The 11,083-nt window shown below is 42.1% G+C and overlaps 1 protein-coding gene across 3 annotated transcripts in view; it reads right to left on the reverse strand.

The window, feature by feature from the left end:
- The window catches only part of RB1CC1 (RB1 inducible coiled-coil 1), a 72,419-nt gene extending 61,669 nt beyond the window's left edge, over positions 1–10,750 (reverse strand). For 2 of the 3 annotated variants that reach the window (XM_069004739.1, XM_069004737.1), the window contains exon 1: positions 5,935–6,037. The gene's annotated coding sequence lies outside the window, so the exon portion shown is untranslated. Of the gene's footprint in view, positions 1–5,934; positions 6,038–10,645 lie in introns of those variants that run through there. The other variant, XM_069004738.1, reaches the window with a different exon arrangement.
- Between the last annotated feature and the right edge of the window lie 333 nt (positions 10,751–11,083).

An 11,083-nucleotide genomic window follows, 5' to 3' on the forward strand; every position in this document is an offset into this window, starting at 1 on the left:
GATTGACAATAATGAAATGTAAGGCAAGTAAAGATCCTCGTGATTTAGTCTGACTGCCTACATAAAAGTCACAGGTTCTTCCTTAATTTCTATTCATAAGCAATCAGATTTTCAAATACCATTAAAGTTTTCTAGTAATAAGGAAATCCACTACTGTCTTGGTAAACTGTTCAATTGATTTGAAACATCCAAACTTGTTTCAAATTTTTCTTACCCTATACTAATTATAAAATTAGTATTTGAACTTTCATGATCTAAAGATGGAATTTACCAAATTTCTCCTTTTGAAGTTACTTATAATTCACATGTCATCTACCAACCTCCTCCTATTTATCAACATTCTTTTCTTTCCAGTGGTATCTGAAAGAGGTAAGTAAATGGCCATCAGCAAGATGCAGCACTGATATAACCCCCAGTCTCCCTAGGAATACATATTCAGCAATGTCTAGATTCTTCTCAGATCAGTCTATTACTCTTTTTGGATATGACATATTTACAAATCACCTTTGGATCTCTACTGGCATCAGTTTGAAAGAAGATAACAGCAATGTGCTGAGAAATAAGAAAAGCTGCACGATTGTTTGAAGAATATTAAATTGTCTCTAATCTCAAGAAGGTGTTAGTTCTAATTTTCACCTGCCCTTCTTTACCTTTCTGGAATATAAATCTTTGGTAGTTTAAAACAACTAACAATGTGCACTGATAAATTCTTTTATACAGTGTTACCAACTAAAGAGCTATACAATCACCAAAGAAACCCCAAGAAAGATGAAGAAAAACACAACTTACAACAACTGAGGTATTACAACTATACTCCTGGCTTACTGAACCCTGGTTGTCCTGTTTAGAGCCATAATATGCAAGTGAAAATGTTGTTACAATACACTTGCTTTTCGAAATTTATAGGTATTTTACCACCAAGCCTTTAGTATAAAAAGGATACACATTACCCCTCCCCCCCTTCATTCAGACAGAACTGAGAATTTTGAGTCATATTTTCAAACCATTCACAGGGTGAGAATCAAGTCTCTTTCAATCAGTAGACAACACAAGTACTTGCAAAGAATATTTTTAAATAGAGAAGTCAGCTTGAATTTACTAGTGGAACACTTACAATATAGCATAAGCACAATGTATTAGAAGAGAGCTTCTAGTACTGTTACACAATATATTCTTATATAAGCATCTTCACTTCATCTGAATTTAATAAAAATACACACTGTGGAGGATGGAAGAAAAACTATATAAATAAAAGCACCATTTTGTCAGTATGAACTGTTTATCCTAAGCCAACTACAATAAATAAGGGTAAAATCTTCAGACTTTTGACATACCAGCACAGCTACTTGGCATCAACAAACTCAAAATAAAGTTTGAGATAAACCACTGACATTGAAAGTCCCTGCAATATTAGGAGAAAAACACCATTCAAATAATAAAGAGCAAAAAGTACTGCAGCTATACCTACAACACAAAAGAGCATTACATGTTCGGTCATAGAAAAAGAAAAGGCAGATAAGTCATTTAAAAGATAAATTGAACACTAAATCAAAATAGAATTTGGGAATTTAGCAACAGCTACCTCAAACATTCAAAAATCAGACCTCAGCAAAGTGCAATTCTTACAGAATTTATATTTTAGCTTTGTTAAGGGTGGTATGATTTTTTGAATCCATGATGTAAGTAAAACTTTTCCTATAATTAGTTCTTCAATACTGCATTCTACCTCTAAAATACAAACTGTTTTCAATCTGTTCAAAATGAAAACAGCATACTGGCCTGTCAAACACATCGTCAAGAAAAATAATGAAGATTGATGCTTCATACAGATACTAGTTCCACCTAATCCCTCCAAATAAAAGCAACATGCAACTGAAATACTGAACACACAATTTCACTATTGCCACCACAGCTTTCCTACTCTCCTGAAAAAGCAAAAATACTGTTTCAAAAGAAAGTCTTAAGAGGCAAGAAAATATGAGCTATTTTATAAAGAGAAAATAAAACCATGTTCTGAAGTCAGTTAAAAACCCATTAGAACATTACTTAGGCAGAGCTGCTCTCAAATATTCACACACCATTCTTCTCATTGATCCTACAGCATTACACAGCAAGACAGATGCAGGACATTTGGAACCCAACTAGTCAACAAAGCAGTTTTACATTTTACTTTCCACCAACAAGTAATCAACACAGGTCAGAAAGAAATTCATACAGCCCTCAAACAAGCCTTTTTTGTACTTATTCATAGAAAACAGGCTACCACATTCTACCACAGCTTATCTTCTAGATGCCCAAACTACTAGAGCTTTATATATAGCACACCATAATCATATCACCTTGATGTGATAAAGACAGCAGGCCCAGCTGCAAAATCTGTTTCCAAAAGAAAGCGTCAACATCTTGGATGAACATAAAAAGCTACACTGAGCTGTTGCTTGAGCTGGTAGTTTGAGCTCAGAACCACGGACTGCAAACCTGAACAACAAAAGGAAAATACACACCTGGAGATGGACAGAAGACAAGCAAGCATTGCCCTGGCAGCCCCAGTGTTTCTCCTGACCAGCCCCATCTCAATGTAAATGTAAAATGAATGTAAATGTGGGATCAATAAATTTGTTTTGATATTTCTACTGACAGCTTCCAATAATTGGTATTGAAATATTATTCATGTATTATTAACAATATAGTTATGCTTGAATCCTATTAGAAAACACCAAGTATATCCACTTCCAACCCTGCTTACAAATAGAAAGGATAGAAAGAGCTGGTACATGGCTATGATGCCTTCCACCTTGCCTTTCAACTGAACTACATTAAAAAAACTGAAATTTAAATTAAAATTAAATAAAGAGTGGATCTGCACTATGAATTAACTCATAAATAGTGACTTTCTCAGTAACCACAGAATGTTAATTAGCTCACAAAAATAATTGCTAGCCATTTCTTTATCACCATTAATTGTGCTATAGGCTTTTACAACACACAGTTCATGTGAGATCTTTCAACTTGTACACCAAAATCATTAGTCTGGCAAATCAGCTAGAAAACAGCTCTAATTCTTGCAATTAAATTAGTAATTTACATATTAATGATTTTTTTTTTTTTGCCTGTTTGGTATCAATCCTGCAGTATAATACAATAGTATTATGTAAGTTGGCATCTTGTAATTAAGTGTTTGCTACTCAGTAATACTGATTAACAACTTTGCATCAGAATGCTAGCTATTAATAGGCTCCTTGAAAGCAGTAAGGTATTTTTTTATTAAGGCATTTTTTTGTCCCCTCCTCATCTTCAGAAACTGTTCATATAATGTCATTGAGCTGTGGACCAAAAATCAGGAGCACAACTTTTTTGAGCAATATTGCAAATGCAAAAGGAAACACATGACTGTTCGGGCACTATCCAAATGACTGAAGTGGCTCGTGTGACAATTGGGTAAGCACACTATAGTTTTTCATTTCAACTTCTTGTTTTCACTTTACCTCAACGTGCTAATGAACCCATCCTGTGCAATATAAGTCTTAAGATCCTTACATCACTCTAAGCCAGTCTTTCACAGAAAGCAACTGCTAGTTTAAAAGCAAATAAAGACTTAAGGACACACTGATAACATACAGAAAAATTCTTTCCAGTGATCCCACTGTAACTGCCACTCTCTTATCAAAAACAACAAATCAACATGTGCTACTCCCTTATCCCCAACATACACTCTATCCTCCATTTAACCAAAATAACTGAAGTTCAGTCTGGAAATTATGTTTGCCACCTTAGCTTCTGCAAGGCTATGTCACAGCTGTGTTCAGACAACATGCAGGGACACACAGTTTTTTTAAACGGACACCACAAAAGACCTCAAAATAACCCTTGCCCTCTTCTCCGGTCAGAGCACAAACCTGCTGTGTACACTTCTAATTATAAATATAGTAACCTGACATGGGAGAGAGACAGCCCCTTAAGCAGGATCTCAGAAACTACTAACCCAAATCTGTGCTGAGCACAAGTCTAGAACAACACAATTAAGGCTAAGATAGATTGCTATTTTACAATCTACAAAACACACAGCTACTTGTACAAAGTGCACAACAACAACGTACTTCCAAAATTGCACTTTCAAAGCACAATTAGGTCTATCTTACAATAATGGATTATCCCAAAAGATCCCATTTGTATTTCTAGCACTAAAACTGGCACAGCTCTAAAGACCCTTTCCATGTGTTCTTCAGCAAGTCATTTTCTTTACTACTCTCAACATAACAAAATAAAGCCATATTGAGTTCCAGGCAGCATTTAGAGTAAGTACAGATATATTCTCTGCACACTTTAAACTAAACTTAGTGATGTTAGAATACCTAAATTCTTTCTTGTTAATATTTGCTTCTTGGCACAAATGGTTGTATTAGACCACCAGAAAACAGTAAGGCCCTTTCTTCACGTGCTTCATCTTTTAAAAATTTCCCAAGGTACTACATACTAAATATTCTTAAAATTCATAACTTACATACACCATAAATGTGCACGTTTTCATTATTACTAAGTACTTCCATGAAGTATGGAGATGAACTTTTTAGAAGGGTATGTATGGGAGAAGACATGGGACAATGGCTTTAAATTGAAAGAGGATAAGTTTAGATTGGATATAAGGAAGAAATTCCTTAGTGTGAGGGTGGTGAGGCACCAGAACAGGTTGCCCAGAGAAGCTGTGGATGCCCCATCCCTGAAAGTGTTCAGGGACAGGTTGGATGGGGTTTTGAGCAACCTGGTCTAGTGGAAGGTGTCCCTGCCCATGGCAGGGAGGCGGGAAATAGATGATCTTTAAGGTCCCTTCCAACCCAGCCCATTCTATAATTCTGATTCTATTTATATTGTTACTCCTCACAGTACTTCTCAGCTGTATAAAATTCAACTGTATGAAACACACACCTCCAGAAGTGTTAAGTCCTTCCATAAACCTAACAGCACAAACTACTTCTAACACACATATACGTGAAGAGAAGGAAAAAACCCCAAACCTCAACCTCTTCATTCTTTCCCATAAAGAAATAAAGGTGAAAGCTTAAAATATGAACCACAAGAAATGGCTCATGGCCAGGACATACCATCAGACAAAAACAAATGACACAAGAGAAAAAAAAGCTATGGTTATATGAGGTCTACACTAACATTTCTGGGTTTCTCAGGACCAGAGACGACTTTTTATTTCGTGACTAGACGACGTTCAGTGAGAAACATGAGCACTACAAAAATCAGCTCATTTAATTCTCCCAGCATTTATATTAGCATTTCTACCTCTGGATCTCTGGCAGCCAGTACTTTGGGGGTCAGTAAGAAAAGTGAGCACTGACCCACAGAACAGCCTGAAAGTTTACCAAAGAGCCGTAAGGAGAAACTGAAGGGAAAATTCATTACAGGACACATGCTTCCTCGGGAGCAGGACCAAGTAAACAACCGAGGGAGAGGAAGAAAAACGTTTGTAAACACACAACGCTCCGGCACGGCGCTCGCCCGACCGCCGCCAACGGCGAGCACGGAGGCGCTGCCAGGCTGAGTCATTCCTTGTAGTAACTTCACCGCGAATCCCTCGCCCTGGCAGCGGAGCCCCGGGCAGGCAGGGAGCACCCCGGCCCAGCCGGCGCTGCTCCCCTCTGAGGGCTGGCACCAACCGCGCCCCCACAGCAGCTGCGCTGGGGGCACCCCGCCGCCCCGGGACCGGCTCCAGGCGCCGGATCCCGGTCCTACTCGACCCCCGCCCCGCCGCCTCCCAGCTCTTTGTCGCCCGCCCCACGGGTACAGCCCTGCGCCCAGCGCCGGGACCGCCGCCCCTCGCCAAGGCCGCCCTCCCGGTACCGGAATCCCCGCCTTCCCCGCGGCTGGGAGGGGCTGAGCGGAGCGGCGGGGGGAGCCCGCACAGCCCCAGGCAGCGTCCGCACTCACCCCCGGGTCCCGCGCGGGCAGCGCCGCTCATCCTGCGGCGGTGGCGGCGCGTCCCCCCCGCGCCGCGCGGCCGGGCCCGGCGGCTCCGCGGGGGCGCGCAGCGCCTCGGCGGGGCCCGCGGCCGGGCGGGGAAAGGCGGCGGGCGGGGAGAGGCGGCTCGGCAGGGCGGGCTGGGGGCCGCGGACACCGGGGGAACCCTGCCTGGCGCGGCCGCCGCCGCCGCCGGTGTTTGTTGTTGTCGTCAGCCGCTTCCGGCGCGAGGGCTGCCGGGAGGGGGCGGCCGGGGGAGGGACCGCGCGGCGGAAGCGGCGGCTCCGGACGGGCGGAATCCGGGAGGGGTCTGGGGTGGAAGCGGCCCCTGAGGATCATCTGGTTCCTACCCTGTGGGCAGGGGCACCGTCCACTAGACCGGGTTGCTCAGAGCCCGGTCCACCCTGGCCCTGAATACTTCCAGGGATGCGTTCAAGATCATCCCACCTTACTTCTGGGCTGCCAGTTCCAGTTTCCTCACCACCGTCACAGTAAAGAATGTTTTCCTGGTATCTAATCTAAACGTATTCTTTCTCACTTTAAACACATTCACCCTTGTCCTGTCCCGACACACCCTTGTAAATAGTCTTGCCCCATGTTTCCTCCAAGTTCCCTTAAGATACTGGAAGGCCACAATTAGTCATCCTGAAGCCTTCTCTTTTCCAGGCTGAACAATCCCCATTCTTTCAGCTTTTCCTCGTAGGAGAGGTGCTCCATCCCTCTGACCGACTTGACGGCCTCCTCTGGACTTACTCCAACAGGTCCATGTCCTTCCTGTGCTGGGACCCCAGAGATGGATGCAGCGCTCCGGGTGGGATCTCACCAGAGCAAAGCAGAGAGGCAGAATCCCCTCCCTTGCCCTGCCAGCTGCGATGCTTTTGATCCAGCCCAGGACATGATTGGCTTTTGGAAGTCAGACTCTTGGCCTTACCTGAACAGGAAATTTCTTCAATTTCATTTTAATCTGGCATGACGAGATCAAAAGTTTAGGAAATCTACAGACAGACTTAGATAGGAGATCAACTTGGTCAGTCCAACCAAAGGATGTGTCTATTTCCCAAACACACAGGATTTTTTTTTTTTTTTAAACTAAAAGTTGAGACCTGCTAGCAAGGATAAATTGGAAATAAATAGAAAGAGAAGGATTCATAGCATGGGAATCAAGGGCTCTCTGTCACTATAGTCTTTTTCATGCCATAGGCATTGACTATTATTTCAGTGTTTTAGATTATGGCTCTTTGCATTCCCAGTTGCTAGGCAGAATTTAGCAGATGTTCAACTCATCCCTGCACTGGCAGGTGAGTGTGGCCCCAGGTGCACTCACTGTCCAGACTGGGCTCCACACTGCCTCCCTCCCTGTGAGGAGGGTGGGTCCTTGTGGGGACTCTTTTGTATCCCACAGTGATCAGGGAACACATGGACCATCAAACAAGAATGTATGGCCCAAGATTTTCCCTGGGTCAGCTCTGTAGATTGCTTAAATGAAACTTCATGAAACTTCCATGAAACATGATGGAAAGGTATCTTGAAGGAAGGAGAGCTTTTGACATAAAGCAGTCCACAAGCTGTAGGGTGGGAACCAGCCTCTTACTCCTGTCTGAGAAAACAAGAGTGAACCTTGCACACATCACTTTTGGTTTCTGTTTTATTACAAGTTTCTTTAGAGGCTTAACCCACAGAACTTTGGGTTGAGGACATTTCCCCATAAATCAGAGAAGAGTGAATTGGAGAGGAACAGAAGCAAGGGCTTTGTTTGGCTCAGAGATGCAAGAGAGGATCACAATGCTGGCATTAAGGACATCCTCTAGCCAAGATCCTTTGAGAACAGCATACAGCTGGATTGTACTTTCTCTGCTGCCTACCTTCATCTCTCCTTCCATAACATACACCATAGGCAGCAAGTCGTGGCAAAGCATAATGTTGTGGCCAGAGTATATTCAGATATGGAATATACTCTGCAAATCAGAGGAGGATTGCAAAAAAGAGTGCAAGCATGCCATGGTCCCCAGCACAGGAAGGACATCAACATGCTGGAAAGAGTCCAGGCCACCAGGTTGATTAGAGGGATGGAGGATGTCTCCTATGAGAAAAGGGTGAGAGAATTTGCTTTGTTCATCCTGGAAAAGGCTTCAGGGTGACCTAATTGCAGCCTTCCAGTACCTTAAGGTACTTCTCACAAACTGGATCAGGTTTATGGTTTTCACATTAAACTTGTGAATTAGCCACCTCTGCTATGTTGGAGAGCTTCCTGCCTGTTTGACACATTAAAGGCTATGTTGAATAGTCACAGCCTGTCTAGAAAGGAATTTCTTGGCTTTTTAAAGAAAGGCCCTAGTTGCCACCTTGTGGCACCCCATAAACAAGTACTCCCCAGCTCTGCAGCTTGTTGGGAGATGTGTCCAAATTCTGAAAGACACCTTTGGCTCTTCAGACTACAACAATGAATGGAGCTGGGAAGACATCAGTACTCAAACAGATGTAATGGGAAATATAATACAAGATTCTATTAAAGCAATTCAAGGCAGCTTTCTGTAATATAACACTGATTATGTCAAAGCTGTGTTATTTTAGTTCTATAGATGTCAACTTCTGCATTTTGCATCTCTTAAAATGGTCTTCTTAATTTTTTTTGACTGTGATGAAGGACTAGCCTTTAGTGTGAAAGGAATGATATCCAGATAGAACTTGACAGAACAAGTGCCATGCATGCTGTAATCAGAGGTCAGAAAACCCCCTTGAGGTTTAGTAAGCCTGAAGCACGAACAAGTCTCATTAAAATTCTCTTGTGGAGAAACTACTGAGAGCAACCTCCTGAAGTTTGAGAAGCTGAGACATTGGCAAGAGAAGCAGCAGCATCTCTTCCAACACTGAAGCAGCAGTGCTGACAGAGCTTGTAGTTTTCTGTCAAAGCACCTCTGCCACTCAGGCTCTCAACAATTGCATAAATGAGGCTTCAGGCACTTAAGCACAGTTCTGGTTTTTACAGCACGTGTGGGACAACTGTTGATTGATTTGAGAGGCAGCTCAGGCAGGACTGAAGCAGGAACTTCAGTTCTGGGGAGTAAGCAAAGTGCTGCTAGCAGAGCAGGTTGTTCTGGCTTATTCTTGTAACGTTTCATTATGTTGCTTCCTCTCAAAGTGTTCCAGAGCCACTTCATGCCAAACAACTAATTACAGGGTTTTTTCATGAGTCTGTCTGAACAAAACCTAAAATTTAACATTATATCTAGCACTTCTATCCTAAAAAAGCAGCATTTTATGAAAAAGTGTTTGCTCTAGGATATAAAAAAAGAAAGCATTGAATCAGGGTTACTGAGAATTCTTCACAGTTTCAAAGTGCTGTACCAAATATAGGTTATTATTCTTTCAAGATACTGTTTAGGATCCACCTATATATTTTTTCACATTCTGTAAAACAACCAAGAAGGTTGAAGGAGTTTTTCACTGTGTACTTTTAATTTTGGGTGCTAAATGTGGTATACTGAAGAATGTGTCTCTTAAACTACATATTTATGCAGCTGTAGTGAGAGAGCAAAAAGAGCAGGCTGCTCTTCAAGGGAAAGCATACTGGGAGCCCAGGCTGGCAGCAAGGGGCATTGTCATAGACAAGAGGCACAGTCCCACAGTATCAGTGAGGTCTGCTGACAGTTTTTTGTATGATTGTTGTCTGCCGTGCCAGTAATGGACCAATACGGTCACTATTTATTTAGTTCCAAATGTACTTCAAAAACCACATCTTCCTATTTTCTTTAGCTCTGCTTGCCATAAGTTCTCACTGTGTACTTCTGCTTCCCTTACTGTTGTGTCTTGGTTTAAGCCCAGCCAGCCATCAAGTACCACAAAGCTGCTTGCTCACACAGCTCCCTCCTGCAGTGAGATGTGGAGGAGAGGCAGGAAAAAATTGTAAACCACATGGGTTGAGATATAAACAGTTTAATAATTCAAATTAAGGAATAGTAATATTAAAATAATAATAGTAATTGAGACAACAAAAAGAGAGAGGAATAAAACCTGAAACAGACAAGCAAGGCCTCAATCAGTTGCTCACCACCCACTGACAGATGCCCAGCCCTGCCTTGAGCAGTGGTCAGTCCCTCCCAGCCTCAAATCCCCCCAGTTTATATACCAAGCATGACATTCTATGATATGGAACATCCCTTTGGTCTATTCAGGTCAGCTGTCCTGGCCATTCTCCCACCTGGCTTCTTGTGCACCTGCTCACTGCCAGAGCATGGGAAACTGGAAAGTCCTTGGCTTGGAGTAAGCCATGTGTAGCAACAACTAAACCATCCGTGTGTTATCAACATTATTCTCACACTAAAAAAAAAAAAAACCCACAGCACTGTACCAGATACTAAGAGGAAAATCAATTCTGCCCCAGTCAAAACCAGAACACATTGCCATCTTCATTCATTTCCCTTGATTTTTGTCTTGTTGGGGCTTCTTTTGTTTGGTTTTTTTTTTCTTTTTCTCTTTTTTCAAATACTGGAAAGAACTATATTCATTCCCCTTCTAGATCAGGCTGATGCTTTAAACCCAAGTTCCTTCCTTCTCTGTTAATGCTTTGTGGCATCTTGCAAAATAATCTATAACAAGTATTAATTTTCATTTTAAGTCTTCCTCCAAATAAATAAACACTTCAAAACCCAGTAATTTTTAAAGGACAAAATACTGTTCTGACCTGGAATACGCAAAGTAAACACCAATCTCCAGCAACAAAGTGCTCCTGCGTGTTTTGAGAGAGACTTCAAGAACTTCAATTATCCTTTAATATAGCCTGGAAGTCCATGGCAAACACCAAGTCCTATCTCATCTCTTGCTTCTTGTCCAAAGCACTAACTGGTCCATAGGCAATCACTAATTTGTTTTTGAATGGTCAGTGACTCAAGAGCAGCTGATGCCATTTTGAAAGCATGCCACTCCCTCTGACCTCGTTATGGATCATTCCTAACCAATGATTTTAACATCGTGTGGCTTACCAATGTTTCGGTAGTTCTGACTACACAAGTTTTGAATTCATAAGTGATTTTTCTTGTTTACTGCCAGAGCTCCCTGCAGGAAGGGAATAGTTAGGTTCAATTTAACATCTAGGTCATGAGATCAGTTCTTGGTCCTGGGC

The sequence above is a fragment of the Aphelocoma coerulescens genome, chromosome 2 (assembly GCF_041296385.1).
Source record: "Aphelocoma coerulescens isolate FSJ_1873_10779 chromosome 2, UR_Acoe_1.0, whole genome shotgun sequence".
NCBI lineage: Eukaryota > Metazoa > Chordata > Aves > Passeriformes > Corvidae > Aphelocoma > Aphelocoma coerulescens.